The sequence below is a fragment of the Notolepis coatsorum genome (assembly GCF_963971535.1).
Source record: "Notolepis coatsorum genome assembly, chromosome: 1".
Taxonomy (NCBI): Eukaryota; Metazoa; Chordata; class Actinopteri; order Aulopiformes; family Paralepididae; genus Notolepis; species Notolepis coatsorum.
Genome location: NC_140165.1, coordinates 139,272,403 through 139,284,744, shown reverse-complemented (window position 1 = coordinate 139,284,744; position 12,342 = coordinate 139,272,403).

Sequence of the window (12,342 nt, the reverse complement as noted above, 5' to 3'; positions counted from 1 at the left end):
AACGACGCTCCCCAGCTGCGTAAGAAAGAGGGCACACATGTGTAGACTGCATGACGTTAAGTAAGCTACCTCCCCCTGGTGGTCCTGCACTCGCCTGCTGTAGCTGTCTTCTGCACAAAATCACCACCCAGATAGCAAAAGATGTTAATTCAATGTTGAGTTATGGTCAAAATGCTTGATTTTTGGTTAAGGTCGACGATTGATGGTGGATCAACCATTAACCGATGAACCACTTGGCCAATGTTGAAAACATGTCATTGAATCAATATTGTTTTGTGGTTGCATTTTAATGATTGAAATGCCAATATCTAATAAATGTTGAATCAACGAATGCTGTTCAATGCTGTTTGTCGTCATTGTCTCATCACCCAGACTGCACTGCGCTTGTGCCCCGCCTCCCAGAATGCACCTGTGCGGCAGCTTCCTGGCAGCTATGTACCTCATGTCTCTCTCTGCATCGTTAAGACTGGTGAGTATACTGCATGGCAATAATGTCGATTATGTTGTATGTTGTATGTATGCTTTCGATTGCAAACGCCAGCGGAGTAGTGGTGTGTTTGTTTTTTCATGGTAGAGAATGTTATATTAACCGCTATGCGTGCCTCCTAGCTGAAGCTAATAGCTAGGCTAGTAGGCTAGCTGGTCCCTACTGCTTCCAGCCCTTGTGCTAAGCTAGGCTAGCTGCTTCCTACTGCTTCTAGTCATTGTGCTATGCTAGCTGCTCCCTACTGATGTTTTATATATTTACGTGCCGAGTATGTGTCCGGCGTGAATTCTGAGGCCACGTTCATAGTAGTGTGTGGTATACAGTGGACGTCGTTTCAATATATTGTGGCGGAAGAGAGTATTTTAGTATCATATTGAGCACATTGTCATGAAATACACCGCTTAGGAACAACAGGCTGGCTAGGCTAACTAGCTTGCACGGCGACGTTTTATATATTTACGTGCAGAGTATGTGTGCGGGGTGAATTCTGAGGCCACGTTCATAGTAGTGTGTGGTATACAGTGGACGTCGTTTCAATATATTGTGGCGGAAGAGAGTATTTTAGTGTCACATTTATTACATTGCCATGAGATATTCCGCTTGTCGGCTAACTTCTAACGTGCGCGGACTGATGACGACATCAACTCGACTCGAGACATTCGCAGCAGCATAATAAGACAACAGGCTGGCTAGGCTAACTAGCTTGCACGGCGACGTTTTATATATTTACGTGCAGAGTATGTGTGCGGGGTGAATTCTGAGGCCACGTTCATAGTAGTGTGTGGTATACAGTGGACGTCGTTTCAATATATTGTGGCGGAAGAGAGTATTTTAGTGTCATATTTATTACATTGCCATGAGATATTCCGCTTGTCGGCTAACTTCTAACGTGCGCGGACTGATGACGACATCAACTCGACTCGAGACATTCGCAGCAGCATAATAAGTTAATTAAACTTGACATACATTATATGATTTATATCGACGATAATTATCGATCATTTTTGGTCATATCGCCCAGCCCTAATGCAGGGCCTGTCTCTCCCTCCCTTCCTTATGTGTTCGTGCTTAAAACAGTGAATTATCTTGTCAGAGCATTTTCAGAGCACTGTTAAATGGTCATTTTAAAACTAATATAAGAAATGAATGTATATAGTGGTATATTTATGAGGGGAAAAAATATTTGCAACAACCTTTATACAGGTAGGTTATTGATAACTAATTCTGTTATACAGTGACATTCATACAGTATCCTTTGATTTCACATAATTTAATTATTATTTCACAATAAAATACTGCAATCAAAATCCCCTGTAATATCACATCAGATTTTGTAATCTCACAATAACATAGCAATATTTCACATAATTTAATTATTATTTCACAATAAAATACTGTAATCAAAATCAAAAGGTTAATTTGCATATTCTTGGTATCTAGGGACATCTATGGACCTCAGGGAATGTATTCACAGTGTCAGAAATATTGTGTCAGGCTTGCTTAAATTGTGATGAAACAAAGGAGAATATGAATTATGATTTTTCTTTGCATCTTTGACAGTGAATAACACCATGCTAATAATGACCAAACATTAAAAACTGCCACTGATCTCGTTCAGTCCCCTCTTGAGATCATGTGTAAAAAAAATCGAAGGAAATTAATAAAGGGAAGATGATTAAACCGAAGGTTCTGTAGATAGTGATACAGTACTGAATTCTCCCATCCGTACCAATGCAATTTGAAATATTATTATAGAATATGATGCTTATAAATTACCTTATTATAGCTAATTTATAAGCATCATATTCTATAATAATATTTCAAATATTTCATATTTCATATTTCAAATCTTTCAAAATCTTTCAAATGCCTGAGTTCAATTTGGATTTAGTATCACCAGGCATGCATAATAACAGATAATAATCTACTGTAATCTACTGTACTTTTAAATTTTCCCCACAGTGCAACCGTTTTGAAACTAATTTCAGATCTAATTGTTCCTACATGTTAACAATAGTATAGGGAAGAGAAACTATACTGCGTTTTAAAATTTGTCAAACGTTACCTTTTGTGGCTTATTATCCCGAATAATAACAGTTATTGAAATAATTCATACAGAACTCTGAACCTTGAATCCCATTATAATCTTCCAGGAAGTGTAGTTCAGAAAAATTCCCACGGTTCAAAAGTTCCAAAATGGTCGCCCTCTCGGAATATACTTCAGCCAATCGAAAAGTTAAATCTATCTAATGGCACTTTTAACCTATTGCTAAACTAACGTATTGATGATAATATACATTCTACATGCTTTTGTGACATGTTAGTGATGTTAATACTTGAATACGTTTGATATTAAAAACGCACATTTTATGCAACACTCGGGTGAAACAGGTTAACCTGCTGGTTGTGTGTCCCATTCACAGCTCAGTAAAAGAGAACTGCTCCATCCATCTCGACTCCCGTGTCCGTTATTCACACAGGACAGAAACACAGTGGTCACATTTGCTTCACTGATTCTAATTTTATTTTCTTTTCTTTAATAGGTTGAAGGTTCATCATCCTTACACAGCTTGCACAGGGAGAGATCTTATGTCCCATATGTGATGAACAGAAGTAAGCTCAACACTGCAGTGATGAGTGAAATTATTGGTTCTGTGTTTCAGGTTCATGGTAGAGGGGTCTACAGTCAAATTGTGAACTTATCATTTAACAGCATCATACATTTTTTTTGCTGTTTAGTGTTAGTCTCCTTGTATTTAAAGAAGGCTAGACGCCGCAGAGAGGGAAGACGACACACTGGAGTGGCAGGAGAGTCCAGGCTGATGAGAAGTCCTGTCAACCAATACGGGTATGTGTACGGGTGGCAAAACAGCGCCAGTGTCCTCTCCATTCACACTCCATTGGGAGCAATTAGGGGTTACAGGGGCACTGCCATGCTAGACTAACTTAGGTTATTTGGATTGAATGTTTAAATTATGTATCCGATTTGTAAAATATAATTTAATAATAATTTCCCCCAATAGTATTGAGTTAACCTATGATTCCTTCCTAAACCTAGGTGTGTGAGGTGGGGCCCAGCAGACATACCGGACGGGGAGACAGGAAGCCTTGGGGGCTTTGAAAAGGGATCTGCGGAACATCTACTCAGGCATGCAATCTACTTTACTTTTGGTCAATTGACACATGAATAAACATCCCACATTAAGCAAAAAGGCCACCTTAATATTCAGAATGAGTAATGATGAGATAGCATGAAATTAAAGGTTTGCCACTCAATTTCCCAGAGGTGGCGACATCAAATTTAATTGTTGTTACTTGGGTACTCATTACATGTATTTGTATGTCTGTACACAGAGGAAGGGATGGGTGGGGCAGAGAGCAGAACTTCTGATGGAGAGGACCTACGTCATCCTGCAGCGGTACTTGAACAAAATGCCTGCACCAACGATGGTGGAGCTCAAAGAGGAATGGCCTTTTCTCTTCGCTCAGACGGGGCTTTTCTCCCACTTTGGCCTCCTGACAGACACCGATGCCCTTCAAAAGATCCAAGATGCCCTGGGTCAGAGAGGACGGACCATCCTGCAGTTCTGCCAGAAACTGGACAACCCAGATCAGGGAAGTTCTGGCCAGATATGATCCAGAGGCTTCGGAGAAGATTCCTTATGGTGTACTTCAAGGAGCCTACGGAGAAACTGCTGATGTAAGTTTTATTTAATTAAATATTAAAATATTTGAAATGCTAAACGAGTGATTACAAACCCTACAAACACTGTGATAGACCCTCTAAACCAGTGGTGCCCAACCAGTCGATCGCGATCGACGGGTCGATCGCGGGCTGATTTCAAGTAGATCTTGATTAATAAAATTAGATTATAATTTCTTTTTTTTTATTTCTTTTTTTTTGCAAAATCAACTCTGCCTCTCCTTGTTAACTACAACAAGCAATGCTGTTTGTTATTTAAGATGAGGTCGGACTCGGCACTGACAGATTTGTATTCATTATGCTGCTTTTATAAAGCCTTAAATGACGGCTTACAATATACAATTTTGGCTGGTAGCTCTCGGCTAGGTGGTAAATTAAAAAGTAGATCTTGGTTCAAAAATGGTTGGGTACCCCTGCTCTAAACACTGACAGACCCTCTAAACACTGTGATAGACCCGACAAACACTGTGATAGACCCTCTAAACACTGTGATAGATCTAAACACTGTGATAGACCCTCTAAACACTGTGACAGACCCTCTAAACAGGGTCTGTCACAGTGTTTAGAGGGTCTATCACAGTGTTTAGAGGGTCTATCGCAGTGTTTAGAGTGTCTATAACAGTGTTTAGAGGGTCTATCACAGTGTTTAGAGGGTCTATCAGTGTTTAGAGCAGGGGTGGGCAATTATTTTTCCCAGGGGGCCGAATGAGCAACTGAAAATATGTTGGGGGGCCGGGCCAAAATTCCAAACTCAATTATGCATAATATACATTTTATTTCTATATAAAAAGCAGTAAATGGCATTGTTTTGACCCCTGGTAAGAGTGTATGTTATTATTTGGCAATTAAAAGGTGAGGTTAGCTTTCAAAGATATCATTTATTCAAATAGAATTTATTTCCAAAATGATAAACAAAATGTGAAACATTAATAACAAAGGGCATTTTGAGTTTCATATACTATTGAAACAAGGATTTTCTTAGCTTTCTAAAGACATCACATCATCTTATAGCAAAAATAAACAAGACATGTCACTGAACTGTGTAAAGAAAAGTGTCCCAGTTTTGTAGCCTTTTTTACTTTACATGCCTATATTAAACATTTAATGTTTTCAGAACTGTGCAAAAAAAAGAAAAAAAATATCAAGTGTCCCATTTCACTTGTTATATTTCCACATTTGTGTTCTTCAGTTATTTAATTTTTTTCATTCAGTGTGATAAATCCAGTCTCTGTTGAGCTTTAACAAGTCCATCAAAGTCAGGTTGCATGTCTGAGGTGGAGATGTGAAGCACAGCTGCCAGATGTTCATCAGTGAGAGAGGATCTGTACCTGGACTTGGTAAACGTCATGACTGAGAATGTCTGTTCACATATGTAGGTGGATCCAAAGAGAACCAACATCTTCTGAGCATGTCTCCTAGGCATATATTGTGCGTGTGAACGTTGACATGAAAAGAAAAAAGTTAAAAAAAAAAAAAAAAAAAAAAAATATTAAAGATTTTTTTTTTTTTTTTTTTTATTATCATGTAATCTTTCGCGGGCCGGTCAGAATCATCCCGCGGGCCGGATACGGCCCGCGGGCCGTACAATGCCCAGGTCTGGTTTAGAGGGTCTATTACAGTGTTTAGAGGGTCTATCACACCCTCTAAACACTGATAGACCCTCTATACACTGTGACAGACCCTCTAAACACTGATAGACCCTCTAAACACTGTGACAGACCCTCTAAACACTGTGACAGACCCTCTAAACACTGTGATAGACCCGACAAACACTGTGATAGACCCGACAAACACTGTGATGGACCCTCTAAACACTGTGATAGACCCTCTAAACACTGTGATAGATCTATCACAGTGTTTGTCGGGTCTATCACAGTGTTTGGAGGGTCTATCACAGTGTTTAGAGGGTCTATCACACCCTCTAAACACTGACAGACCCTCTAAACACTGTGACAGACACTCTAAACACTGTGATAGACCCGACAAACACTGTGATAGACCCTCTAAACACTGTGATAGACCCGACAAACACTGTGATAGACCCTCTAAACACTGTGATAGACCCGACAAACACTGTGATAGACCCTCTAAACACTGATAGACCCTCTAAACACTGACAGATCTATCACAGTGTTTAGAGGGTCTATCACAGTGTTTAGAGGGTCTATCACTGTGTTTAGAGGGTCTATCAGTGTTTAGAGGGTCTATCACAGTGTTTGTCGGGTCTATCACAGTGTTTAGAGGGTCTATCACAGTGTTTAGAGGGTCTATCACACCCTCTAAACACTGATAGACCCTCTAAACACTGTATCAGACCCTCTAAACACTGTATCAGACCCTCTAAACACTGTGACAGACCCTCTAAACACTGTGATAGACCCTCTAAACACTGATAGACCCTCTAAACACTGTGACAGACTCTCTAAACACTGTGATAGACCCGACAAACACTGTGATAGACCCGACAAACACTGTGATAGACCCTCTAAACACTGTGATAGATCTATCACAGTGTTTGTCGGGTCTATCACAGTGTTTAGAGGGTCTAGCAGTGTTTAGAGGGTCTATCACAGTGTTTAGAGGGTCTATCACACCCTCTAAACACTGATAGACCCTCTAAACACTGTATCAGACCCTCTAAACACTGTATCAGACCCTCTAAACACTGTGACAGACCCTCTAAACACTGTGATAGACCCTCTAAACACTGATAGACCCTCTAAACACTGTGACAGACTCTCTAAACACTGTGATAGACCCGACAAACACTGTGATAGACCCGACAAACACTGTGATAGACCCTCTAAACACTGTGATAGATCTATCACAGTGTTTGTCGGGTCTATCACAGTGTTTAGAGGGTCTATCAGTGTTTAGAGGGTCTATCACAGTGTTTAGAGGGTCTATCACAGTGTTTGTCGGGTCTATCACAGTCTTTAGAGGGTCTATCAGTGTTTAGAGGGTCTGTCGCAGTGTTTAGAGGGTCTATCACAGTGTTTAGAGGGTCTATCACAGTGTTTAGAGGGTCTATCACACCCTCTAAACACTGATAGACCCTCTAAACACTGACAGACCCTCTAAACACTGTATCAGACCGTCTAAACACTGTGACAGACCCTCTAAACACTGTGATAGACCCTCTAAACACTGATAGACCCTCTAAAGACTGTGATAGACCCTCTAAACACTGATAGACCCTCTAAACACTGACAGACCCTCTAAACACTGTGATAGACCCGACAAACACTGTAAACACTGATAGACCCTCTAAACACTGGGACAGACCCTCTAAACACTGACAGACCCTCTAAACACTGTGATAGACCCGACAAACACTGTGATAGACCCTCTAAACACTGTGATAGATCTATCACAGTGTTTGTCGGGTATATCACAGTGTTTTGAGGGTCTATCACAGTGTTTAGAGGGTCTATCACAGTGTTTAGAGGGTCTATCACAGTGTTTGTCGGGTCTATCACAGTCTTTAGAGGGTCTATCAGTGTTTAGAGGGTCTGTCACAGTGTTTAGAGGGTCTAGCAGTGTTTAGAGGGTCTATCACAGTGTTTAGAGGGTCTAGCAGTGTTTAGAGGGTCTATCACAGTGTTTGTCGGGTCTATCACAGTCTTTAGAGGGTCTATCAGTGTTTAGAGGGTCTGTCACAGTGTTTAGAGGGTCTAGCAGTGTTTAGAGGGTGTGATAGACCCTCTAAACACTGTGATAGATCTAGAAGTGCATGGATACACATTGTATTGCCTAGATGGTGTCAGGCTAGGCGATTGCTTAATTCTCTTTCCTGTCCAGTCTAACTGGATGCTGACTGTAGCTTGTTACTGTAGACCTACAGAGTGAGTAATTGAGTGATTAAAAAAAATTGCACTCGTGTGAAGTGAGGGCCGGGTGCTCTTATCATCGTACATCATCTCACCCACCTTTCTTCCTCCCTTTTTTATTTTTGTGTCTATCAGCTGCTGCTCGACAGTTTGACCCCAAGCTGACCGACCAGGACTACAGCGAAACTGTCAAGAAGTGGCTTCGTTATGCGCCAGACCGGGAGGGAGGCATCTCAAGGAACCGAAGTGACCCAAACTTAAGTCAAGCGAACCAGAGTCAAACTTAGGGTACCCCAGCACAGCACAGCACACACACACTGTTTCCCTGGTTCATACAGTACAAGGAATTACCCTGGCATCTACTTGAATGACTTATGCTGCTTCAGCCTGTTCTTGGAACCGAAGTGACCCAAACTTAATTGTCAAGCGAACCAGAGTCAAACTTAGGGTACCCCAGCACAGCACAGCTACCCCAGCACAGCACAGCACACACTGTTTCCCTGGTTCATACAGTACAAGGAATTACCCTGATGGACACTGTTCTTCCATGGACGGCATCTACTTGAATATGCTGCTTCAGCCTGTTCTTGGAACCGAAGTGACCCAAACTTAATTGTCAAGCGAACCAGAGTCAAACTTGGGGTACCCCAGCACACTGTTTCCCTGGTTCATACAGTACAAGGAATTACCCTGGACACTGTTCTTCCATGGACGGCATCTACTTGAATGACTTATGCTTCAGCCTGCAGTGTTTATTTTTTTTATTTTTAATTTTAACCTTTATTTACCCAGGGTAGGTTCGCTGAGCACAGATGCTCTTTTTCAGCTACGCCCTGCTTCACATTCACAGAGTTCCATTCACACCTGGGAGCTGCCCAGGCCTAACAAAATTAATAGTTGGTTTCAGGTTGCCGACCGACCCTGCCGATTTAGGTGCGACCCAATATATTTTATGAGTTTTTAGAAAAAATTATATAAATTTTTTTTTTTTTTTTTTTTAATAAAGTTTCATAGAAATCTTAGTCAAACATTTAGTATTATGGATATTAAACATGCTGGCAGAGTACATGCATCCATGTTGTTGTGAACATTTTAATTAAATAAAGAAATTCCCTATCCATAGTCGCCGTGGGAAAGAATAAAATAAAAAAATAAAATAAAATAAATTCCCTACCTACCCATGGCCAAACTGACAACCAACCTGAAACCAACTATTAATTTTGTTAGGCCCCAGTACAACCACAGTCTGACACTGTTGGCCACTGAGCAACTCCACTGGAGCAGTTGGGGGTTTAGTGCCTTGCTCAAGGGCACTTCAGCGGTTGGTGTTAAGGGTATGGGAGAGAGTTATATGGGAGAGAGTTATAGAAACATTAGGGGTGTAACGGTACACAAAATCCACGGTTCGGTACGTACCTCGGTTTTGAAGACACGGTTCGGTATTATTTTCGGTATTTTCATTTATCTATTTATTTAACTGTATTAAACAATATAAAACGAATTGGCCATAATTGACTGAGCAATGCTTACTGCTGTAACCTACTAATAACACTTAAGTAAATCTGAAGATTATTATATAGCAGATGCCTTGGAGGATAAGTCGTGGACAACTGTAGATCATCTAAGCTCCACTGTGTTTAAATTCAAATCCTATGCCATTGTTTATATTTAACCCTTGTGTCTGAAAACTAAAGTATTATACTCTTATTAGGGGACTAAATTGAAAAACTCCATAAAAAGATTATGTTGAAATAATTTCCCACTTTCTTTTCCATAAATATTTTATTCAACTTCAGCCCTGATCATAAAAATTTTTTATATTATTTTTGTAATGAAATACTCCCACTTTTCTGAAAAGAGTTGTTAAATATGACAAAAAAAAGAATATGTGGTGGTTATGATCGGGCTGAAGTGGAATAAACAATTTATGAAGAGTAAAAAAAAAAATACAAGATAATTAAAAGATTATGCCACATATTATGTTGGCTCATCACTGCAAAGTTATCAAACAAATACGAATCTGATCAGACACAAGGGTTAAGTTGTTGTTCCCTTTCTAATTTCCTCAAACATCTAGTCTAGTTAATGTGATCAATATTATTTGACAATTGATGCTTTTTGTTGGACATTTCAGTCAGTAGTGAGCTCATACTTTGAGCTCATAAATTTATAGTTAAAATGATTGCAATCTTGTCTTCGTTGTGCATGAATGCGTGTGCTCACCACCAGTGTTGGGACTAACGCGTTACAAAGTAACGCGTTACAGAAACGAAGTTACTTTTTGCCGCAACTAGTACTCTAACGCATTACTTTTGAAATTCAGTAACGCTACTTACGTTACTGAATGGTTTGTTAGTTCGTTACTGCGTTCTTTTTATGTAGATTCATAGCGAGCGTCCTTATTTCGCCTGCGTTTGTTTTGTTTACTGTAGACTGAAAGGCGCTATATAAAACGAAGTATTATTATTATTATTATTTCTTTCCGTAGCCTCATTCTGGTTTCGCACTTCTGATTGGCCACTGACGTTCTGAAAGAAATAGGCGCTCTCTACAGTAAACAACAAGAGGACGCTCGCTATGAATCTACATAATAAGAACGCAGTAATAATAACGAACTAACAAACCATTTAGCAACTACTTGGAGAGATAATTAATATACAACATGGAAACGAGATAAAGAACATGTTTGAAGGGCTGCTGGAGTCAACTGGACTAACGTTACATCTCGACCACCGCAGACTGGTGACGGTGAGTGCAATGTGTTCACTGAAACTCAAGATCAACGGATTTTGACTGTACGAAATCTGCCAGGGAATCTCATACTAATCAAACAATATAAATATAGTCCTTTCATGCACAATTGATATCCTAACTATTCTAACGTTGCAATGCTTTGATAACAACGCTGCAAGATGGTTATGAATGAATTAATGAATGGATGAATGAATGAATGAATGAAAACTTTATTTAACAGATTGCAGAATGGGTACAATACAGTACGGCTCAATACATACAATTGTTAAGGGGATGCAGACCTGAGAAAGACGTTTGTCTTGTTTCCATCAGGGTCCCCCATTTTCAATTCATATAGACATTTATGACATACACAACATACATGACATTTATGGCATAGGGACATATAGGTATTTAGTACTGATACATTTGTGACATAAGCGGTATTCAAATATACAGTACTGTTACCCCTAGATCCTGACAGAGTATATACATATGATGGGGAGGGGACTGTACATTAGGAGGGGGTGGGTGGGTGGGAGAGAAATATACATACAGCGGGGAGGGAATATATAATGAAACGCTCTAGACCACATTGCTTAGCAGAGTTCGGTGATGTGAATGGAAACTGTCAAGTTGATCAACCGATTTTGAGTATATGGGGCATGGGACTTGAGCAATTTTTTTTTTTAATTTTTTTTTAAATAACTAAATAGTTACTTTTCACAGTAACTCATTACTTTTGGGTGTAAGTAACTAGTACAGTAACGAAGTTACTTTGAAATGAAGTAACTAGTAAAGTAACTGAGTTACTATTTTTCAGTAACTAGCACAACACTGCTCACCACACACAATATGTGTGTCACTATTCTGGCAGTGGCTATATTGTTAATGAAAGCCTGTTATAAGGTCTGTTATTTGTTTTTTGTAAAAAGTTTTAGTCACTGGAAGTTCTGATACCCTAGAAAAAAAAATTTCATTTTAAAAGCCATGTTGTCATTTTTGTTCACACATTTTTGGAAATATGGTCATATAAGAATTGTATTATTATTTATTTAACAATAGTGTGTTTAACAGCAGGAAAAAAACATGTAATGTTATGATGTATACATATCAGCAGCAATATTTTAATGTAAAATGTACATTAATCAGTATTGATTCCTTAACTTTACAAGTAGATGTACAAGTTACAAATGTACAAGTAGAGTACCATTTAGATTATGGTTGAATAAACATTGATGTCTAACATTGATTCAATATAAAATCAACTAAAATGTGCATGTAGATTACCATTTAGATTATGGTTGAATAAACATTGATGTCTAACATTGATTCAATATAAAATCAACTAAAATGTGCATGTATATTACCATTTAGATGATGGTTGAATCAACATTGATATAGTATCAGCTATGGTTGACACCTAACGTTGATTCAACGTTAGGGTCATAGACAACGATCTATATAATTTAGATGTCAGGCTTCAACATAGATTCAATATTTCTGCTGAACCCTATTTCAACGTTGATTCACTCATTTTTTGCTATCTGGGCATCCTCCCAAGATGGCTCTCCACTCTCCCACCAGGA